We start from the raw sequence: 25,453 nt of genomic DNA, 5'->3' as shown, positions 1-25,453 counted from the left end.
GCGACTTATACAAGGAATTTCTTTGTGGTGGGAAGGGATTTTTTTGTATATTTTGCAGGTGTCACTGAGACACATTCATCTAAATTGAAAATGGCAAGCTACTTCTGTTAAATAGTATTAGTTCCCTAATGGATTTCTGGTTGTTGTTGATTTTAGAGGTACGCCATGTTTCTTTTAGAATTTGTGCTTTGAGTTCAGCTTTTTTTCCATAAATCATCTTTCTCGACAACACTAGATCTGTTTTATACCCTATGGTGGATAGCTAACCTCATTTGCAGCTGATGCTTTGCTGCTCTGGGGTAGAAGTTTTTTTGGCATGCTTGGGATTTCACAGGCACAATTTAACAGGTAAGTAAACAGAAAGCAGTTTCTTGGTTCATCTGAACCCATAAGGACTGGATAGATATTTGAAGGGTGTTTGGGGGATTGTGGCCCCTATCAGTCATTTTTCAAGCTTTTACTGTTGATATGGAATTGCAGTGGGATTTTGCTTTAAAGGCAAAAATCTCGTGAGTTAGGTGCACTTTAATGACAACTTATTTTTCATCATAATGGTGTTCAAGTGGTGCGCCTTGACTTCAGGCTACATTTTTTTTCACACAACCTGTAAATACATGTGGCATTGTCATTAATTATTTTTAATACCTATGCTGAAGTTTTTTTCATTCTCTTATGAGTTTCTTTTGTTTTTCAAGGTTGGGAATACTGTCTTGCACTTTTGTCAGAACTGGTTTCTATCCATTTTCCAAATAGCATATTCTAGCCAAAATAGAAATAACATAGAAACTGTGCATTTAAAAATATTTTTAATTCTTTATCTTAAAAATGCACAAATGTGAAACATGAAAGCTAAAAACACATACATTGCAAAAATCTATATATGTTTATTTTTAATCATCTACATTTTTAAAATGCATTCAGGAAATCAAAGTAATATTTATCTAGTGCAATACAATAGGGCTTCTTTATTGTAAGATTCTTAGACTTTCCTTTGGTATTTAACGGCTTGTTAATGCATTTGTACAGTAGATTAAGATACCCCATCAATTTTCTTTTAAAGAAAAGGAGCAATCCTTTCTTCAGCAGAAAAAGAATGTTTACAACCTATCACAATAAAAACAGAAACCCAAATATCAATCCCTCAGGGATTCCCTTTTCCCTGGTAGCAAACATCTGTTGCCCTTTAATTTTAACAACCTGAGCCCTTCTCATAAATTCTTAAATCATTCAAGAGAGCAGGTGTTGCAGCAAGAGACCTTCATCTGTCTGTTTAGTAAGAAATGATCTCTACTTCTAAAGGCCCAGGTTAGGTCAATAAATGAAGCAGAAACCAAGTGTCACTTATAAATAGCTCAGGGAAAATCTGTTGCTTGATTGAGCTGGACAGAAGCCTACTTGGAAAGGAGGGAATATATTAGTAGTGAAGATCATTAAGAAGCTGGCTAACTAACCTCCTCTCTTCAGCAGTTGAATAAGCATAAGCAGAAGAGTCTGAAAACAGAAGAGCTGTGTAGAGAAATTAAAGCACTTTCTGAGTTTTTTACCATCCTGAGGTAGATACAGTAGCTTTACTTACTTTTATTATGTGCCAGAAATTGTTCTTTTTGGGCTTTGAAATTTTATAAAGTACTGTAGCAATTCCTTTGAAATTGTTGTTAATTTCCCTATGATTCACACCTTCCACATTTGTATTTTTATCTAAAGGTTTAATAGCAATGAGTTGGTTGGGTTGTGATGTATTCAGAAACTATTGATCTTAACCATGTACTGTATATAGTGAGACCATTCTTTTTATCTTAAAATGTATTTGATGTACAAAATAGTAAAATAGCTAGCTAAAGCCTCCAACAAAAAGCATAATACTAAATCCTAAACGTTTTATCGTAAAAAATGTGTCTTCCCTATTAAGTATTATTAGACTGTGGTATTTGTACAACATTATTTTTTTCATGTAATCAAGAAGATATTCTAGCAATCTTTTTATATAAATAGACAGTGTTATAGAGGCAAGATAAAATGCGTTTATAAAGGCTAGTTCTGTTTTTTCCATTGAGAACCAAAGTCTTGAATGCTTGAATTGAAGATGTATAATTTTACATTTAATCCTTGACATACATTCATACTTGACCCTACAGATGGCAGGGATTACTGACTGGAATAATATGTAGTTTGAATGTAATTCTGTTTGCTAAATTGTCAGATATGCAGTGGGGTATATTGACACTATGGTAGTCTGTTAGGAAAATTCAATAAATTAATTATTCATTAATTTCCTTAGGTGTGAAAATTAAATTTAAAACTTTGTCCTGTTTAAAATTTGTCCCATACATTCAGTACATGGGGAGTATATTGTAACTTTAAGGATTTTAATAAGTCTGAAAAGTCTGCCCCTGGAGAAATTTATGGCTACCGTGTAATCGATTACTCATGGCGTCTGGACATTAAGACAGGTGTAGATTAAATATGGACCTGGGAAAGGGTTAAATCTGCAGTTTCAGGTACAGTTCTTCAGCATGATCACCAACTTATTAATGCCTAAATAAATAACACCTTAATAGAAGAGCTGAATCTGCAAGCTGGGATGTTGCCTCCTTTGTCTTTTCTGGATGATCCTGTTTGGATGTTTTTGTTGCTTGCTTTTGTTTTGAGGTCTGATAACTTTTCTTCTGTGCTTGTAAAAGAGTGGCCTGAGGAAAGTTTTTTTACAAAGCAAACTTGGGTGGATTTCCTACAAGGCAGCACTTTATATAATAGAGAATTACAGAGGGAAACTTTTGTTTTGTTATCCTGGTAAAACCACAAAGACCAAAAGAGTTAAAGAAATCCTGGGGCTGTTCATTCACTGTATAATTGCCTACCCACAATACTTTTTTGGCGGCCTTAAAAAAACTTTGCCCATGAAGACACCTTGTTTAATCCTTAATCTTTCGACCCATAACTCACAAACCATCAGGTTTATGTACAGTAAATGTAAAGATTTACAAGTAAAAATAACATGTGTTTAGTTATTAAATTACAGAACCAAATGTAATATCAAATAAACCAGTAAATTCCCCGTACAAAAAGTGTATTTATTTTCTGCAAAAATTATCCAACTCCACCTCAAATATTCAAGGAATACTGCTATTTATAAAAAGTATTGGCACTGGTTTTCTAAGACTGTTAATGTAACTAGTCCTTGATCACAGGAGATGATATTCCCTCTGGTCTAAAGATACCAGCTTAGTTTGGGTGAACTGAGATGAATGATATTCACTTACTCTCACCAGGCAAGGAAAAGGAAATGATGCAGATGAGCTTCCATAACTAAGATAGTATGATTGCCCCCTTGTGGGCCTTCCTGCAAAGCAGCAAAGATCCTGGAAGAGGTGTGGCCACAATACCATCCATTTTCATCTATCACCTACTGAAGACTAAAGACCTGTGAGAGATCTTAATAGTAATCAATCAGGTAAATACTCCCATAAATGAGGTATCTAAGAGCTCAATGAGTTTAGAAACAAATAAGCAACATTGCATTGTTTGTTCTGAATCTGGGCCTCTCTTGTCATCTAAAAGTACTTTATTCAATCTAGTGTTTAGATACAGAAGGTTATGTAAGACTTTTTCTATCACCGACAGTGTAGCTTTAGATCTGTGGGGGATGCTTTAATTACTCTAATTAAGCCTTGAACCCCTCTCCTCAGGGCTGCTGAGTGTAGTATTATATAATTTAATGTAATAACAATAATCACTTTATTCCTTATTAGTATTAATGTCTCCAGTGACATCACACACAGGCTGCTGCATAAAGTATTTTAATTCCACTTTAGAAAAACTGGCTATGTGAAAGTATTGTGTGATGTACTTCTTCAGTGGAACAATGATAGCAATGATTTGAATTACACAATGTAAGTGTGATTAACAATAATTATTACTAATACTCTTTCACAATGCAGGAAGCAAAACACACAGCTCTTAAGGTGCGTGCTGTATATACTGTACCATAACAAGAGAGAAAGTGGGTTTGTTTTGGAGCATTGGTTAAAATTCTGTGCACAATATCCTTGGAGTGACAACACTAGAGACTACAACAGTACCTGAAATGAGCATACTTAATGTGTCTTTCTACACTTCAAGGCTTTAGATATATTAATTTCCCTATTTGTTCAAAGTTGAGAACCAGCATGTGACAAAGCAAATACTGTACATTAAAACAACAATATTAATACCAATAAAGGCATTGAGTGGTTATTGTTAATATTTGCAAAGGAACAAGTAATAGGTTTATTCCATGCTGAAAAAAAGAAGAAAGAGAACACAACGTTTCGGCCGTGGAGCCTTCTTCAGGTGTGGAGAACCCACCTGAATTGTTAATATTTAATGTTTTAGAATGTAGGGTAAACCGGCCTTCTTGAGATATTTATAGTTGGAACCTGATAGACTATGGCCTCCAAGGACTAATTTCTGGGACAGTTCTTATAATTGTTTTTTTTCATGTTTGTAACAACTAAATTTGAGCTGAAAAGCTCCAAAAATGTGATTATGTCAATACTGTAGCTTATACTGTGGGTGCAAAGTGCATCAAAAATTATAGGTGGATTTTTACAGATGTGCTTTTGAGGAGGACTGAAAAGCTCCTTTGTAGCTTTTGTGCTGATCTCAAGGTTTTTTGAAGTGGTTTGGATTTTGAAGGTAACATTTTATCATAATACATTCATATATATATATTATATATTGTAAACCTCAGAATCCCACCTCCAAAATGAAATGCACTCTGTTATTTATTCAGCCCATGTAAAACCAATACCTATACACAAAGTTATTTAAACAATGAGTAACTGTGTTTCATGTAGAGTTGAGTAATAGAGAGAACTAGTGACTTTATTAATAGACTGGGGCTAAATACAAATCTGTTTATTAGTAAAACAAATTGCTCTCTGAACCTACAACTGCTTTGAAAGGAAATTTCTCTGCAGTTTCAAATACAAAATGTAGGTTTCCTTGTAGTGTTGAAATGAAAAACCAGCTTAGAGATTGACTGTATTATTAAAATTGCCCCAGGAAATATGCACACAGAGCAAAATTAAAAATAAAATCTATTTTTACACCCTGCAGATAAATTAACAGCATTAAATACAATCTATTGTTTCCCTCCTGGATTCTTAAATTAAGCATAATTTTCTATAGACTCCGTGATTGTGTACAACCAAAATGAACTGCAGAATGAAATGAGCACATTTTTCCAATTATACTGTACAGTAGTTTTAACTAAATACATGCAACACAAATATGTACTGAATTGTCTCATTTCCAGCACAAAACCAATCATTTATTCTAAAATATACAGGGTATGATTGTCATCACTTGGCAAAGAGCTAACACATTAACAACTTAGCACCTGATTATCAAGCTCAAAGGTCACTATGTTATTTGTGTTGCAGTGTGATTTTTTAGCCCTGCTCTGCACAAGGTATCAGAACAGTGAGGCAAAAATTGAAAAATGATACATAACATGATAATAATTCTTATTATTTAATACTGTAGGTCACCTTTCATGATACAGTACATCATCTCAAGATGCTTTACAGCAAAAATGGAAAAGAAAATACATTAGAAGCCCATGGATATGCGGATGAGATTTGGTCCCTTTACAGTAACTCAAAATCAACTCTTACTATTGGAGTTTCAGTTTAGTAATTGACCTACAGTAATTAACTGTGTAACTGCATAAAAGTGGTTCTAAGGTGTTTTAATAGGTAACTGTACCTTTGATTGTGTTAATGTTTTCAGCGATCCACTGTAAAAGACCTTTTAAACCCTTATATAAAGTTCAGTATATAGTAAAGCAGATGACAAAAAATATTGGGTTCAGTTTTGGATTTTCCGGTGCGATCTGCTTGGAGTTTGTATTGTAACAATCAGGGAGTTCGGCACGGAATGGAGCAGGTGTAGGACTCAGGAAAAGGGGTTGAACAACACATTTATTAACCGGAACCAGGGAAAGGTGCACACACAGGGACAGGGGTTACAGTGCTGCGGCTACACAAAAACGGACACATGAGGGAAGAGGCCGCCTCACAGCCCCCACCCCCTTATATACAGTACAGTCCTGTTCACCCAAGTCCTGCCCCTCAGGCGTTGTTCCCAGCCAGCCTTGCGTGAGCATTGTCAAAGGGGGCGGAGCACCCGTTAAGTACCCCACGTGGGGGCTACAGTATGTTCTCTCCATGTTCACATGGATTTTTTTCGGGTGCTCCTTTTTCCGCCCACAGTCCAAAGACATACTTGTAGGTTAATTGGCTTGTGTGTGCCCTGGAATAGACTGGCTCCCTGTCCAGATTAGGTCCTGCCTTGCGCACATTGCTTGATGGGATGGGTTCTGGCTCCCTAAAGTCCCTAAATTGGATGAAGCAGTTAGAAAATACTGTAGGTGGGTGGGTAGGCACAGGGCTGTGACATCAATAAGCACCATAATTTGAAAGAATCCTTAGCCATGGAAGCTGAAGAAAATGTTCAAAAATAAAAAAAGTAAAAAGAACAGTGGTAATTTACTTTATTTCAACTTTTTTTGCAATTATTCATCAAGTAACATTCAGCAGTATCACTTAAAGATGAGTCATCTGAAAATATGGAAACAAAAATCCTTTGTGAACACTTTAATTGAGTCAGTATTGTGATGATGTTTCAAGTTGGTATGCAGTCTTTTGATTACAGTACGTTCTGCAATCTTGTATTTATCCTAGAAAATATTTAGAGACTTATCAAATATGTTTTAAGAAGTTGTTGAAAACATTACATTTACAGTATTTTTTTAAACTCAAAGTAGCTCAAATAAGGCAACAATTAACATTACAGGGCTGAAAACCATACTGTAGGTTTACACTGCAAATAGCAGAGTGAAATCTGTTTTTTGGTCCTCTCTAAATGTGTGTAAGCCTTGTGCTAGTAATATACAGTACTGTATGTGCAAGTGTAAATGCAGCTTAAATCATTCAAGAGCACCATTGTTTAAATTACAAAAATTAGAGGTTATGACTGTTCTTTTCTGATTATATTTTTAGCGTTATATCCATGTGTAGATCTTTTAATGGATTTCTATAGATTGTAATTGGAGAATTACATTTTATGAGGGACCTTATAAAAAGCTTGCTAAAATCATAATGTGTCATTAAGGTATCACTGTCCTTTTTGCTCGATCAATTTAGTTAAACAAGACCTATCCATACCATTTACAGGAGCAAAACTGAACTACAGTTTCTTGGTTTCTACAGCTAGTTTTTATTTTTATGAATTGGTATTACATTTGCAGGTTTCTGTTCTGTGAGTACAGCTCCCATCTCATCTATCAGATGAAGCATTTTACAAAACATCTGTGAACAACATCATTCATTTCCTTAAGTACAGCTGAGAAAATACCATCAGGCTACCATGATGTATTGGCTTAAAGCCAACTTTGTCCCAGTAATACCTCACTGCCAGTTATGCTAAAATCACTCAATACTGTTGGAGCTCCTACCATAACCTGAGGCATGTTATTGACATCTTCCTGTGTAAAAACTCATATTAAATATTTATTTAGCACATTTACTATTTTTTCAATCTTCTAGTATTAATCCCATATTATCTCACAAACTACAGTAGATACAGTACTTATACAGTATATATACTTACGTGTTGTAAGTTGAAATTCCCCATTAATGCAAAGTCACCTTTACTGCATGCTACATAATTACCTAATTTCAGTGAGCAGTTTGTGCCCATGTCTGTATTTGGTTATCTAGAGCATATACTGTAGCTACTATTAAATTATTACTTTAGAAATGTTGTTCAGTTCTTTAGCTAGCACATTAGTTTCCATATTCAAAGCCATCTACCACCCATTCTACTTGTACAATATATATTTCTAGTGTATGTAGTCTGACTTTCCAAAAAATTGATTTTCTTTTCAGTCCCATAATTCTCTCCCAGCTGTGTTTCAGTCAATCTAATGTTGTAGTTGCCATTTACAGCATTACCCTTCATATATTGGTTTTCCAATAATTTCCATTAATTAACTGCTAAATATCAAGCAGATAGCTAGTATGTAACCTAAGATAAGATGCTAACAAAATAAAACTATACTGTCTACAGCTGCAAACGAGATGATAACCTCTGGTCCATCTTGCTAATTTGTTTTATCAGTAGTTAATTGATCTGAGGGTCTCATCCATCCATTTCTTGAAGGAAGCCAGGGTATCAGCCTCCACAGCCTTTGAGTACAATATTGTCACCTGTTCTAAGTTTTAAATGTAATTCCCTTTTAAATGTAATGCCTTCAATGTCATTCAAGCATTTATTTTTAAAAGCTAATTAGAAAATGTTTTCAAATTAAACAGCTCTTCTAATTGCTGTTTCTTTCATCTAGATCTGCAGAATTACCAGTGGCTGCTCTTTTTTCACACCAGGAAAATAATGCATGCATTGGCTTCATCAGGGCTTTGCAGCAAAGTCTTTATTTCCCCATAGAGCTACATTTGGCTTCTTTACTCTTCAAGGTTTGTTACAAAAGCAAACTTACACCCACATCTCTATAAATATTCTGAACCCAGTGTAGTTCTCTTCAATGCAGTGCAATGAGCAGCGTCTGCGCATTTCAGTAAAGCACTTTACAGAAGCCAGATCAGCTGGAGTTCTGGTGTTTTTTCCATTACACCATGGCAGGGCGATCTGCTTCAGGAACTGCAATCAGTCAATGAGGCATTTCACAACACATTTTGAGAGGGATATGTTAGCGCTGCCAAAGTGTCAACCTTCAGCACTAAAGAGTCCTTAGGGATGAGAGTCTAACACTTATTGACACTGCTGCATCAGCAAACCTTAAGTCAGCTGGGCAGCCATCATTCTACAGTTGACTAAGCTTCTGCATCAAGCATACAAATCACTTGAAACAACTGGGGACTGATGTCAATAAAGAACCAAATGGCTTTAACAAGTGGCTACATTAAACGCCTGGCAAATATACTGTGTATGTGCATTGCTTAAATAAATAAAAACTTCCTTTTTTGTCCATGCCACCACAAAAAAATAACCCTGATTTTTTTCTTTCCCAAATACTTGTACAGTACCTATTGGAGAAACAGCTAAACTGCAGTGAAGTAGCCCCAGACAGCCCCAGACAGCCCCCCTCCCCAAGAATAGGATATGAAAACATTTAGGTTGCTGCACTGTTTTACAGATATCATTGATTGCCTGTCCAGTTGATGTAGAGAGTGGTGTCATGCTGACATGCAAGTTAATGAGGTGACACCTTCCTGGAGTGCAAGAACTGAAAACTAGGGAAAAAATAAACCATTGAAAGTGATTTAAAGAAAAATCTGTATGCACGCAGAAGGAGAACGCAATAGAGAATATACTGATCTGTTCATTTTATGTTCATTTTTTAAAGGTTAAAAAAGTATTTATACAAATTTTAGGAGGTACACAAGATTTATTTAACACTCCAGCAATTTAAGAATAGTTTGCAAGACTCTTCCAAGATTCATTCAAAGGATTCTTAGCATGACCTTGCTTTGACACCCTTGATTGACAATTATGAAATTTGCTAGTGAAGGCAACAGAGATCCCTACAAAGACGGATACAATGGAGATACTCACCTACTGAATCTGCTAAATCATTACAGTTGTACGACATGGTGTTGCAAAATCACCATTAGGTTCAATAGTTCACTGGAGAAATTCTACTGATTCTACACAGATTGTAAGAACACTTAACTGCTATTGCAGTTACCAACATGGCTCCATCTTCACTAGCACCATTTGAGACAATTTAGTTGATATTGTAAGTTAATACATTTTTCAAAAGTAATAACTCTATGATTAAATACAATTTTCAGCTCATTAAAATGTTGTGCTACTTCTTCATTACCTACAAATATGTAGCAATTCCAGAAATTACAGATAACTACAAAATAATTTATTTGCACAATGATTGAAGCACCTGGTAACGCTGTAATGTACATGCAATGTTCTCTGCACATCTGAAGACCAGATCCTCTCACTGTAGCTAGCCATCAGTCAAGTGACATACTGTACAGTAGATGAGATGTTTGTACCAATGAGTAGAAAATATAGGCCTCAACATACATTTTACATTGCTTTTCTTTCAGAAGTGTATTGCTGGTTTCCCACACTACAACACACAATAAGTTTTTGTTTTGTTGTTTTCTTTTATCTAAAAATAATTAATCTGATATCTGAACTTCCTCCAGATTTTGATAATTCCATGCTGACATGAGACAGTACAAGACAGTGAGTCAGCCTTGAAGGCATATATGGTCTTTTTATAAAATAAGGTATTTTTTATTAGATTGTACCAATATACAGTACACACAGGTCTTCCTGTAGATCAGGAAATTTAGAGTTACCAGGGCACCGACTCTGGATTTATGCGCCAGTTTATAAATGTGGTAGAAAATGAAGAATGTACAGGGCTTGTCAGAGACCTTAATACTCTCTCAGTTTAATTTAAGAATGAAGGCTTTAATGCCAGTGCCGTGGTCAAACACAATATGCCAGGCTTCCCAGTTGTGGACCCCATGACATCCACGATTAATTGATTTTGTTTGATGAGAGCTCTCAGTTATGTAATTGAACTAACAGTAATTAATTTGAAGCATTTATTTTCAGCTCTTAAATATGTTTGCATTTCAGAGCCCCTGACATTCAAGTAAACAAGCAAAATTTTGAAAAGGTTCTGGTTAAGCAGCCTCTAGTTTCAATTAAGAGTTAAACAACACATCTCAGGCCTCACTAATATGAGCACTAATATCTTCATTCTTGATCTAAAGAAGATTCTAAAGGAATATGTTTCATGTATTCAAATGCCCGAAATGTACTAACAAAGTTAACTCAAGTGACTATTTCAGGCTCAAAGACAAATGAAACCATAAGACCCAGAAGTTCAGGGGGGTATTTACTCCAGCAGGTTACCTACTGTATGTTTTTGAAGATGATTCACTGAAATCCTTTAGAAGGAACTGGCTGAGAGACTGAGATTAGACATTATCAAACAAATGAGCAAGATGTGATGAATGATTTCTGTCATGTCATCTTTTTAAAATGTTTAAGTTCTTGCAGGATTAAATACAGTATATTAATTGTAAAAGAAAACACTACACCTCATAACATAGGAATACAATAACTATCACCAATAGCTTTGCTCCAAAGTTTGTGATCCAAAAGGGATGCTGAATGTGATTTTGATTTTCCTGGGGTCTTCCATGAAAATTTCTCTACTCTCTCTATTGCTTGGTCTCTGACTTGCACAATCTGTCCCTGAAGGGCTGCTGTCTGTATGTCATTTAAAATTCAAAATTAATTTACAACTTCATTAAAAAGCAAAATTAAAAGTTACTTACTAAGGCTTGTTTGGTATTTGCATGTTTGCCTTTAGTTTTTATGCCACAGCACCTGATAAACACTCAAAGATTTGCCAACAAAACTCAAATGATAATTTACTGTGAGAAAAAATCAGTTCAATCTCCAAAACTATACCTCACTTCAAGACTCAAGATCGGGTTGTTCAGTGTAAACAGATATTATGTGGCTATCTTGTAATTTGTTGGAAAATCAATTGTGGATGATAAACAAATCAATCCCAAGTAACCATTGAGCTCTTGCTTATTTCTATCACACCAAAAATAAATAAAAGACTTGACAGCTGATTGCTTGTTTTCTTGGATGTGCATACAGATTTCTAGCAAACAGACAACTGAATCAAGAATAATTAATTCAATGTCAGAACAGAATTCTATTTGCCCCTTTTACTTGTACCTTTGATACATACTGTATATTTCTGTACATGTATTTCTACAGTTTACAAGTTAGTGGTAACTGTAACTTGGGTATTGCAAGACCTTGTTTGCCTTAAAGCAATAATTTAAATAGGTATATGGCAGATTCAATTGGTTTCCTTTTTTTCAGACACTCAAGTGAGATTCAAATTTAGTGTCCATGTAAATTCCTTCAGGAAGTTAAACAGCAAACCTCATATATACCTACATTAAATGGGAGTTTCTGGTTTATTAAAATCTATTAGATTAATTACAAAAAACTGTCTATACAATACCTTTTTGTAGTTATTCTTCTAATAGAGTACATGAATCATAAAAATTGTACTTTTTGATTGATTTAAATGTATGTATATATAAAATGTAATTAACTTAGCCTAATTGCTTGCAGTTGCTTGCTCTTAGAGACCCGTCATTTACAAAGAACAACATATGAATGACAAACAGAATAGTTTATTTTTTACCTCCCAGTCAGGAAGAGAACTATTTAGCTTCTTGTATAAGATAAAAACAGTTAACTGAAAGTGAAGGCCACATTTTTTAATTGAATGGTTGAATGTATATATATAATTGTACTGCTTCTTCTAAGGATAAATGATTTTGTCACACCCCTTGGACTGTCACGCCCTTGCCCTTGGATCCGTAATATCTGTGCGCCCACCCCCGCCATCCTGGTGGACAACGCATTGTAACAACAGCAACATATGAAATCAAATAACTTTTTAATAAAATACATTTTTCAACAATTGTTACAAATAGTCAATAGTGTTACAAACATCATTAAATTAATTTAACAATATGAGTAAATAAATACATAGCAGTAAAATTGAGTGGGCTTTTAAAAGAAGTTCATTCCATTTTGCTATCTTCCTAAAAAAAGATGCTTGTATTATTCAGTTTAGGCAGCACAGTATTTTAGTCAATCACATGTTTTACCCTGGGAAGATGATGATTTGATTTTAGAATTTCGTATTGGATGAAAAAAAGACGTTTTTGTTTTCAGATAATTTCTTATATAATAGTACACACTATTCTATTCTGAACATTGTACAAACATTTTATACAGTACATACCAATATTGATCATCAAAATTATAGACCAGTTTTTAAAATGCTTCTGTTCTTGATTCATCTTTTTAATCCACTTTCAATATTGACGTTTGAGGAAGATAAAGAATTTGTACCAGGTGGACACTGGCGCAGTAGCTAAATAACTAAACAGAGCTAAAAGAATCAACAGTGAAGAACATCTAAAGGGAACCCAAAGGACCAGTGTCTTATTTGTTGTTTACAATCATAAGTAGAAAAGTTCATTTTTATCAGTAGAAAACCATTTCATTCAAGAACAAATTACTGAAGGAAACTGAGAAAACATTTTTTAAAATAAATATTAGCTACTGTATATAAAACTATGAATATTTAATGTCCGTTCTCATGTGTAAATGGGCTGACTACTGTAGTCATTAAAAACAACTAGGCTTGTATTATACCAAAATACACAGAAAGAATTTGACACTATTTTCAGTTCTTTTCGGTTACATTAGAACATAATTTAAGATTGTATTAAATAATGTGTTTATTATTTTGCAGGACTACAATTAGGAGATACAATTTTCCTTTTTTCTGTGCCTCTTCAAAGAAGACAAGTCACCTTTCTAGATTTATAAATCATTAGGAGGATTTTTTTAGAAAATGTAATTCTCTTAATGAGTGTAAAACTCATTATTTTAGCTTCTAAATTGTGGAATTTATGTTAATAAACATTAATTCCCACAATCTACACATTACGTATCTCAATATAATTTACTGACAGAAACAGTTACTCCTGTCACTTAAATTATAAAACTAAATTTAGAATGATCATAACCATAAAATCATGGTTAAAATCTCCTAATTTATCATTTAGGTGACTCCTTATGTAAAATGACTGGCACATAACAATTGTGGGTGGACCAGTAGGGGGCATTCTTCTTTCTGAGCTGGAATTTATCTCTGTGACAGGGGACATTGTAATGTAGAAGATGCCAACCTTCAATGTTAATTTTTTATATGCTTTCAAAGATACGTACTGTATAGGTGGATGCAGTAAATGCTGTACAGTACTATATGTTGAAGATATTCAGGAGGAAGGTGCAGTCAGTAGTTAAGTTATTAATAAGGGAATTTCTGCTGATTTTCAGGCTTCACCATTGCAAGTGTTTTCTTGTGACTTCAGTACACCATTTATAGTGTGAGGTCAAACAAACACCTGTCACGATTAAATTCCTGAGTGTAATTATAGTGGCGCAAGTGATGGAGTTGTCAGCTTGTCAAGTTGTGAGAGTGAGTCTTATTCACTTGAGTTGTTCATCAAACTGGCTGAATGGGCAGCAAAACATTAAATAACAGCAAATGTTATTTGTCCATCCATCCTTGCCAAGAAATCCAAGACCAAACACGTCAGCACTGAAAGATGTTGTGGCTATAGATGTGTACAGTATGTGTTTATAGGGTTCACTTTGGTCTCTTGTAAATCTTACAATCCATACATAAGTAGTATCCTACTATTGCAGAGAGCAACCCCTGTAGTGCATTGGAAAAAAATATTGATGACGACCCCGCCCCCTTTTCAAAAGCTTGAGAGTTCACTTCTAGCCCATTTTAAGAATGCTGGACCAAAATGAAAATGCTTGTTTGTTTGTTTTTTTGTAGAAATCATAAACCAACATATGAGGCAAACTTCCTAGAGGCATTTTTACTGAAAATAACAATTTAGAAAGACAGCAGCCTACAGTATGTACAATGAAGTCCTTTACAATTGTAAGGTTTCATCTGTCATATGTGATGCCCCAGCCTGTGCATTTGACAAGAATGTATAGTCCCACTCAGGTTGTGATAAATGTGCATAGCACAGTTAATGAAAGGAAAAAATAACATTCCCTAAAAGGAAAAGCACCATTAAGGAATGATCAATCTCAAACATTGCCCAGTTCTTCATAAATCACCATTTTCCAGGGATTAGCATGTTATTCCCAATTCTGTCTTGACTGCAAACATGTCTGTTATCTACTGCAGTCGAAGTTATAAGATGCTTACTGAAATAGGGCTGAAATGGCTGTTAAAATTTAGATTAAGTGCACAGGCAGTCAGACCTATTTCAGATGAGCTAATTACTTTCAAAGGGTGTGTCCCAAAGGAGGTTTGAACACAAGTCCCCTGATCTTATTTAACTGGATAGCTGGAAAGCAACAGAATGTCACTTTCACATGTTGGCAGAACCAGTATTCTCAAAAGGACTATATGTAATTCAATATACTGTATGGTCACTGTATGCTTTTCTGTCTAGGAACATACAGTACATTTAACTTTCCTCTGTTTTAGTGCAAACACACCATGACTGCACACAGAGTTTGTTGCTTTTGTATGTTGACCATTTTTTAAAAAGGATGTTAAGATCTATGGATCTTGAGATGAGATCTCATTTATCAATCAAAATCAATCTCAAAATAAGCTCAAACATTAAAACCAAAGGAAGATCTGGTGATATTTAAGAAAATACAGCAGGGTGTTGAAGGGGTTCTTTAGCTGTGGAAGAAAGGGGATTGCAAGAGAAAACAAACCATATGGACTCAGGAAGATTTCCAAAAGTTTGGAGCAGTTCATCTAATTTTCTTTAGTAAATTGTCATCTTCTGCCTTTATAAATTATTGTGAAACAGTCAAGCTGTGTGCTCAATTCAAACCTTGTTTTGTACTCCTGACTGGTTTGTGATGCTAGCTTGTTCATTTATTTTATCTTCAGTAGAACAGATTGGATAAATGATCCAATAGTAACAAACTAATTCATATAATAGTATCAGTAGAGAAAAATGGCTTCTGCAAGAAGAAACATAGCATTTATCAAGCCAAGAGTGTATACTTTAAAATAGACATGTCAATCAGTATAAGCAATAGTATACAGGATTTAGATTGGCATGTAGGCTTCAAATTAGTTTTGAATTAGTTCAGACTTTTGGAATTGCTGTATTAGGAATCCCATCCCATTTATACGGTCAAAGACTGACATGAAGATGGATTCTGGGATGTGAAAGGACACAGAACAATAATAGAAAAATAGAAGATCTCAAAACTTTGCTGGAAAAAGTTTTTTTTTTATATGTAAAAACGGTAGCATGGTCTTGCAATAGTTAGCATTGCTGCCTCAATAGGGCACTGGGTTCAGTTCCACTCCTGGGGTAATATCTGTGTGGAATTTGTATTTTCTCCCCAAGTTCACATGGGTTTTTCACTTGGTGCTCTGGTTTCCTCCTGCCATCTAAAAACAAACTGGTAAGTTAATTGGCTTCTTTGTGTGCCCTGCGATGGACTGGCATCCCATCCACAGTGTACCCCGTCTTGCACCCATTGCTTGCCAGGATAGGCTCCGACTCTCCCACAACCTAGAACTGGCTGAAGGTATTAGAAAATTGATAGATGAATTTGTGAAAAAATGTAGAAATGTTGAATATTTTTGATACTTGAAAATGCAGGATTGTTTTCCTTTTATTTATGGTATGGCTGGAAATGTAAACTTGTTGTAACTCGAAGAGTGCATTCGGCAATCTTTGCACACCTTGTGTAAATAAATATTGATTTTTTTTCATCCATTTTTATACCTTTAATACAATAACAGCTTGATGGTTTTGCAAACTTTTGAAAAGCACAGAAGTCATATTTGACACAATAGCATCTGTATCCTTGTTTATTTTATTACTTCTCTCTCAGTGGAGTAGACTTGTCAGTGTAGACAGAACAGAGATCGTCAGATTCTAGTTATACAGCAGGGATTTTAGAAATATATTCTGTGAATAAAAGAGAAACATGCTTTGATAACTATTCTGGATAATTTTGCTCTTTATATTTGAAATGGACTGTTACATACAGAATTCTGAATTGCTGGAATAGAAAATTCAGATCTTTATTTACATCAAAAGGCTTACTGAGGTTCACATACACAAATTATTTTAATTCAAGATTTAGCGCACGAGAGCACTAAGACCAAAGTTAATAGAGGTCTGAATGCTGCCATATTAAAGCTAACTGGTATAAAATGGGAGGACCTTAGTGTCAGTAAAGGAGTGAAGCACTATGTGATGATAAGGTTAACATAAGTTGCTTTGGCCTTTAGCAAATTTGCACTTTGCCATCATTAAATTGTGCAGATTACACTGAAATATATTATTATTATTATTATTATTATTATTATTATTATTATTATTATTATTATTATTATTATTGAAACATGAAAGGTGGGAAAGGGGTTGTATATAATGGGAAGTGAATGTATAATTTTGCTTTGTTCTCGGGCAACTGTAAATCCTTCAAATAATGTTTTGACAAAAAATGTGCCAATAGCAAACAATATATTAGAAATAGCCAACTATTGAAGAATGAAGCGCAAGGGGAGCTTTGATTTTGTTCTGAATGGCAGCTGTTGTACTGTATATTTTAAAATATTGTAAATTGATCATATTTGTATTACCTATTATTTTTTTGGTACAAGTTACACAGTGACTTGCAAAAGTATTCTGGCCCTTCCTGTGGTGTCCCTTTCTGAAATTACAAAGTGATGTACTGTACATTTATTAAACATACTGTAATATATATTTTGTTAAAATCTGAATGCTAACAGAAAATAACAGAACAGACCAGAAAGTAAAAACTGAAACATGTTCATTGCTTAATTATTCAAACTCATGCACTCTATATTTAGTGAAAGCACCTTTGGCACCAATTACAACTGCAAGCTTTAACTGTTAAAAATCTAACTACTTTGGACATTGGCTCAGTGCATTTTTTTTCCATTCTTCTTAGAGGATTTCTTCAGGCTCTTTTATGTTGCTTTGGCATTGCTTATGGACTGCAGTTTTCATTTCTTTCACTTTCTTATTTTTTAGACAGTTTAGTGTACTTTTGAGTCTGAAGTAGGTTTTCATCCAATATTTGCAAGTATTTTGTTCTATTTATACTGTATTCCCATCAGTCTTGACTTGATTAGCTTCCCAGTCCCTGCTGATAAGAAATAGAACTATAATACAAAGTCACCACCTCACAGTAGGGATGGTGTTGACTGAGTGATGCACTACTGTATGTTCGTTTTGATTCATACTGTATGTAAAGCTTTGCATCAGGACCAAAAAGTTCCAATTTTGTCTTGTCTGACCACAAAACCTTTTGCCACATTCACAGTATCAGTGCAGTGCTTTACTGCAAACCCCATGAAAATGTGTTGTTTTATTTCCATTCAATTCTTCTTTGTGGAATCACTCAGGATCTGTTCTCCCAGTCACTAAACTCTTTCAAAATCCCTGTCTTTCTTATGCCGGCATCCCTTACCAGTTTCATCCTTGCCCAGCTATTCAATTTAGAGAGACAGCCTGATCTAGGCAGTGTCTGGGTGCCTTCCACTTCTTAATGACAGACTTCATCATGCTCAAAGAGATATTAAGGGTATGGAAAAGTTTGTATACCTTTCTCCAAATCTGTGCCTTTATACAACTTTATCCCTTGACTTGCTTTGAAAGTTCCTTGTTTTTTTATAATTGAACATTACAGAGATATGTATATTTATTTGGAAATCATAGAAGCAATTATTGCATACAAAGGCCACTCAACTCATTGTGACTCTCTCTTTCCTAGCGTTAATCCCGCACTCAACTCATTGTGACTCATTTAGGTAATTTTGTGCATCTAACACAGCAAAGGGTTTGAATTCTTACACAACCATGGCCTTTCCATTTTTCATTCATATGAATTATCTATTGTTCCTGTACATACTGTACCTGATATTAATTGCTTATTCAAGGTGTCATGACTACAGGTTTTAAAGAGTAAAATGTGAAAACAGTGCAAGGATCTGAATACGTTTGCCAATTAAGAGGTAAATGCACTTCCACATACTGTACTTTCCACTTGTTTTCTTTCATTAGTATTTCACTGTTCCAATGGATTGAGTTTGTTAATGCCCTTGTGGTTTTTAAATACTTGTATTATGCCCCATTGCTAACTTGCTAGTTTGTCATCTTTAATCTGCCCTTATCCTGGTATCAATCCCCTCAGAATCTTATTTTAAATCAATATGTGTCATTCCAAAGCCAAAACTGTCATGAAAATTACAAAAACCTCATAAACTGTGAGTTTTTCAAATTAGAAATCTCTGATTCTTTGAGTCAATTCAGTGACAAGGTAAAATAAAAAAAATATTAGGAAAGATAATGCAGTGGTGAACGTCTACAATGCAGCAAAATGTCAGTTCAAATGTCTTAAGCATCTTACTAAGACTACTAATTTCTTGTAGTTATGTATATTTATACACTTCTGGCAGGGGACAGGGAACCCCTTCTCAAGCTATCACTCCAGAGGAACCCCCGGGTTTCAACTGACAACAGAAATATAATTATAACTCATGTCATCACAGAGCATGAACAAGCATGAATGATTGTCTCTTAGAAACACAGTGAATGTGATGAAAGCCTCATTGTTAAGAGGTATGCATTGGTGACTCTGGCAGACAATTAGAACCTGTGCTAAAGCTGATTGGGCCTAACAGCCGTTGTGTCTGCTAGGTGGTGTAGTTGTACAGTATATGAAGAGGGAATAATTATTGCTTGAGGGGTCACCTTACTATGATGTGTTTTCATACACTTTACCATGTAATACATGCATACAGTCAAGTTATAAACGCAACACATGTGATGTGTTTTGAGAAGCATTTTTTAACCTTGTTGAAGTTTTTTTATCAGCATCCATGATGATTAAAATAGCTCCAAAAAAGAAAGGTGTTAGAAGGTTTTTAATGATTGAGAGTTTGTGCTAAATGGCATTACTAAAAAAAACAAGTAATTCTTGGTATCAGGTTGTCACGATCGTCATCCCTCCTTTTAAGGGCGCTCCGACCCTTTCGTATTTTAGTTGATTATGTGCACCTGCCCCCTCTTTTGTCTCTCATTATTTAAGCCTGGCACACTCGCTATTCCTGGCTCAGCATTGGAAGATGGACGCCCAGAATCCCGCCTACCAGCGGATCCAGGAGAGACCCGACGGCATAGGATTCCTCACGGCGTCCTGACCATCTGAGTCCAGGGCTCAGAGCGCCTGGCCTCGTTACCCTGTTTTTGCTCCTTGTTCCTGTTCCGGATCCTGTTCTGGATTTTAACTTTGTCTGTTTCAGATGGATCCCCCGGTTCCTGAACTCTGGACTGTGCCCCGTATTCCACCTTTGGACTGTTTAAATTGTTTGCCTTTGCCATGCCCCCCAAGCACCAGATCACTGCCGTCACGCCCCCCTGTCTGTCTACCCATCCTGATCCTCTACGTCTTTTCCCTGTTGTCCTTCTCCACTTACTTCCAGATTATACTATCAGCATAGGGTCCTGAACTATGCTCACACAGGTTTCAAATGGGCATAACCAAAATGACCTGACAACTTGCCATATAAGGAACGGAATTTTAGATATCTTGTAATCTTGAAGCACCTCTCTAATAGAAATAGATTGTCAAGAGGATCTGAAGGGTTGGGAATATTAGATTTACACAGTCTACAACCTTATAGGAAACAGGAAACAGTAATTGCTATGCAACATGTATGGTTTGCTAAGCAGATTTTACCAGGCTTTTATTAAGCAAACACAGAACACATATTTAGGGGGGTAAAGACTGTAAATTATTTTATTTTAAACTAAAACTGGATGAAGAGATTTTTCTTGTGTTTTCATTCAAGTGTTACTTCATATTGTAACAATTCAACACTTCCAACTGAACTGAACTCTTTATACAAGATTCTGACAACATCATGGACTCTGGTAGACAACATCTACCAGGACATCTTTTTTGCATAATCACAAGAAACTTAAATTTCAGTACAGTTGGATATTTTAAATCCTGGTAAACTGAAGTTATGGGTTCTATGAAAGGTGGTGGGTGTTTTAATGTAAATTACACCAAAGAAAAACGTATTTCCATTTTTTAATGTTTAATGACTTTCCATTTTAAAAATATAACAGAAAGGGTTCATTGTGAGCCTATTTTAAAATGAAATATAGGAAAAGGTACTGTCCTATTCATTTTACTGTTCCTTGACCATTGTACCATGAAGCCCTCTCAGCAAGATATTGACCCTCCCACACATATACAGACAGATTTAAAACAAATCTTTACTTCAGCATTTTTGCTTAGTTTATTTTTTACGAAACTGGATTGAAATCATATCCGCTGTTTATTTCTTTACAAAGAAAGGCCTTACAGAAATTGTATCCTGTGTTTTTAATACTGTACCTTTGATGCATAGTACCCAAGCCACAATATTATCTTAGTGTTTAATTTTTAATCAATACCTAATTTAAGGCTTCACCACACCTCATAATAGTTTAATAGATGAGGACATTTTTAATTCACCGTTCTTGTCCCTTATGTGACAAAGTTATATGATGCCTGCTGAGATTTATCTTTGTACTGAGTTGTGCTGTCATTCTTAACTACTTGTACTGTATGTTTGTAGTGGTCTGAAAGAATGAATAGGCTGAAAGCCACACTGAATTGAAATGAGCTATCTCACCAGTCAGAACAACAACTGAGGCCCACAGACATAAGAATTACTTAACTTAGTACCCTTTGCATAACTTGGTAGAAATTGTAGAAGAGCAAATGGTGACCCACAATTGTCTAATCACAGCTTTGGGCAACAGTAATGTTTTCCCAACTCCAAGGAAGAAAACCATGAGATTTAAGGATTAAACACAGTAAGTACTTCTATACCCCAGGTTGTGTGGAATAAAAAGGAAACAAAGACAAATCTCAAATAATTATTACTGGTTGTCAGGGGTGATTCTCAGGAATGGAAGTCTGAACAATCATGCTACAGTCTTCATTCACTTTTAATTCAGGTAACATTCTAATCCAGATAAATTTCTAATAGCAAATACAGACTTTAAAGTCATACAAGTGAAATCAACAATAATTTATTGAAGTGGAGGAAAAACCTGAAAGATCTTTCTCTCCAGGACCAGAGTTGAACAAATAGCATCCAAAGAGACTGAACTGTGAGCAACTGGATTGCCATCGACTCAGGCTCGGGGTTTGCAAAATTGAGGATGGAGTCTATGGTCTCAAAGACTGAGGGCAGAGGTTGCTAGTGCTAATTCACTAAGTGGCACCTAACAAGGCAATGATGCAGATCTAATGGTGTAAGTAACATTGCAGTTGAGCAGTAAAAATGCTTCTACTTTATGATGAAAGCCCTCCAGTGAACAAAGAGATTGGCATTTGTTGTATTGTTACATTAGTAAAAAATGAGCCATGGCTGGTTAAGGCGAGACACCTAGACAACTGCATTAGTGTTCTTGTCTTGTCTTGTCTCAAAATAACCTTTCCATTAGTTAATACCAGGGATATATTAACATAGTGAGTGTCTTAATAATTGAATTTTGGGTCATCTACTTAAATTATAATGAAGTTCATAACTTTTGAAGGGGTAGTTTTATAATTAATTAGAAATTACAGTGATTTAAATTTTACCTTTACCAGCAAGATGTGCTACTTTCTCTCCATTTTGGTACAGTTGGATAAAAGTTTAGACTTATGTAAGCTGTAATGTTTGTACATTACTTCTAAGGGCACATTCAAATCAATTGAACAATCAAGCAATTCCTGCAAATGCAACTATTCTCTTATTCGTAGCAGTTCACAGCAACTGATAGATTTCAATTTGATTTCAAAATCAAATAGAGAATAAAACCAAACCATTTATATATTTAAAATATAGTTCAGGTGGGTAGCTGCATCAGCATGCGTAGGCTGCAAAGGAACAAGTAATAGGTTTATTCCATGCTGAAAAAAAGAAGAAAGAGAACACAACGTTTCGGCCATGGAGCCTTCTTCAGGTGTGAGAGAGACAAGGCAGTAGGCAAAAGAAATGTAGCGGGAGAACAAAGGCTGGGAGGGAGGAGGAGTGAGAGGCGGGAGCAGGGGACAGAAAGAGAGGCCAATCAAGAGGTGTGGAGTCAGAATGGGTGTAGAGAGGTGTGAAATGAAACTTCCAATGAATGGAGAAAGTTTAAAAGAACAGTAGTCTGTTGTTAAGAGAAGGGAGAATGTGTGATCCAAGCTGCAGAATAATTTTGGTTTTGGTAGTCTTTCTGATGTATGAGTTCGGAAAACCGTCTTTGAGAACACAGATGGAGAGATTAGAGTGGTCGTGGCTGTCAGATGTGAAATGAGAAACAATGGGCTTGGAGAGATCTTTAATCTTCACTGCCCTGACGTGTTCTCTGAAGCAGTCTCCGAGTCTCCTTCCTGTTTCTCCAATGTAGATGGCTGGGCATTTACTGCAAGAGATACAGTAAATAAGGTTGCTGGAGGTACAAGATGCCATCTGGGTGATCCGGAATTGTATGAGTGTGGTGTTGGATGTGTACTTGCAGGTGATACAGCAAGCTCTGTTGCAAGGGAAAGTGCCTGGTGTGGATGGTTGTTGAGGCCGGTCAAGGGAGCTGTGAACAAGGAGGTTACGCAGATTAGGTGGTCGGCGATATGAGATGATGGGGCGATCAGAAAATAGGGCCCCAATGGAGGGATCATCCTGTAGGATGGAAAAGTTGTGGTTAATAGTCCTGGGGATAGGAAGTGTGTTAGGGTGGTAGGGAAGCACCAAAGGAATGCAGTTGTTATTGTGGGAGTTCCTGATTGGGTTGATGGTTCGGGGGGTGTTTTTGGCTCGGGCAAGGGCCCTGTCAATCACACTGCTGGGGTATCCTCTGTTGATGAAAAAGGAGTACATTTCGAGGGCTTGGTTCTCGAAGTCAATGTCATCGCTTCATAATCGTCGTAGCCTAAGGAACTGTGAAAAAGGAAGAGAGTTTTTAGTGTGGTTGGGGTGAAATAAGCTGTACAGGAGGTGGCTGTGTGAATCCCTGGGTTTGTAATAAACTGAAGTGGAGAGTCGCGGGTAGTTGATGGAGAAGTTGATGTCTAGAAACGGAAGAGTAGTGGAAGATATGTTAACCGTATATTTGAGGGACGGGTGGAAGTTGGTGAAATGGTGCAGGAAGAACTCAAGCTGATCGTTGGAGCATGTGGCAGCACCGACGTAGTCATCAATATATCCTTTGTAGAGGTCAGGGACATAGCCAGTGTAGGAAGCAAAGAAGCATTCTTCTACCCAGCCGACAAAAATATTGGCATAGCTGGGTCCCATTCTGGTGCCCATGGCAACTCCAAAAACCTGTTGGTAAAAAAGATTATTGAAAGAGAATGCGTTCAGTGTGAGGACCAATTCTGCAAGGCGTACCAGGGTGTGGGTGGGTGGATCAAGCACTGTGTGTTTGTCCAGCATGTGCTTGAGGGCTGTAAGGCCGTCATTATGGGGAATGACGGTGTACAGAGATGTGATGTCCACGGTAAAAATGTAGCATTCGGTACCCTGAAATTGGAAATCATTAAAAAGTTGGAGCGCGTGGCTGGTGTCTTTGATGTATGAGGTAAGATCTTCAACCAGCGGTCTCATGAGGCTGTCGAGAAAGGCTGAGATGTAAGTAGTTGGACAGTTACATGCTGATACGATGGGGCGTCCAGGGGTGTCCGGTTTGTGGATTTTGGGGAGGAGGTAAAATTGAGATACCTGCGGATGTTCCATGATGAGCCGGTTCGCCTCCTGGGGGAGCTCATTACTGCTGATAAGAAGAGAAATGGTGGATACCACTTCCTTTTGGTAGTCAGTGGTAGGGTCCTGTTGGAGAGGGAGGTAAGCAGAAGTGTCAGTTAGTTGTCTAGAGGCTTCAAAGATATATAGATCCTTACACCACACCACAACAGTGCCTCCTTTGTCCGCTGGTTTGATGACGATATCATCCCTGTTGCGGAGAGACTGGAGCGCCTGATTTTCTCCTTGGGTGAGGTTAGACCTGTGTTTACTGGGTATAGAGAGTGCCTTGGGAGCTTGATTAGTGCATTGGTTGATGAAATAATCAACTGGTGGAAAACGGCCAGAGGGGGGCGTCCAACAGCTCTGTTTGGGATTAATGTTGTTAATGACATCAATAACCGGCTGCCTGTGAAGAGGAATCGTCGGCAAAATGTGCTCTGAGACGGATCCTGCGGTAAAAGCGATTAAGGTCGACATTGGTCTGGGGGATGTCCAGCTTTCTGGGAACTGGTACAAAACTGAGCCCTTTGCTGAGGATCGCTCATCCTGTGAAAGGGAAAGGTCAGAAGGTATGGTGACAACAATGTTAGGATTGGTGAGGGTGTTTGAGGTGTTGATGGTTTTCTTCTGTAGAAGGTGACTGAGTTTTTTGTCCTTCTCTGTAGTGAGAAACTGGTAGAGTTCAGAGTTGAGAGATCTAATGAGGTTAGTTATGAAGGGAAGATGATGTGGAGCTGTCAGTCATAGAAATTCCTTAGCCTCTTTGATGTTGTTGTCGGAAAGGATGGAAAGAATTTTCTCCAGAATTTTCTCCATTCATTGGAAGTTTCATTTCACACCTCTCTACCCATTCTGACTTCACACCTCTTGATTGGCCTTTCTGTCCCCTGCTCCCGCCTCTCACTCCTCCTCCATCCCAGTCTTTGTTCTCCCGCTACATTTCTTTTGCCTACTGCCTTGTCTCTCTCACACCTGAAGAAGGCTCCACGG

This window comes from Atractosteus spatula, chromosome 7 (assembly GCF_055471065.1).
Source record: "Atractosteus spatula isolate fAtrSpa1 chromosome 7, fAtrSpa1.hap1, whole genome shotgun sequence".
Lineage (NCBI taxonomy): Eukaryota > Metazoa > Chordata > Actinopteri > Semionotiformes > Lepisosteidae > Atractosteus > Atractosteus spatula.
The sequence above is the reverse complement of the archived record's forward strand: the minus strand, read 5'-3'. Positions refer to the sequence as shown.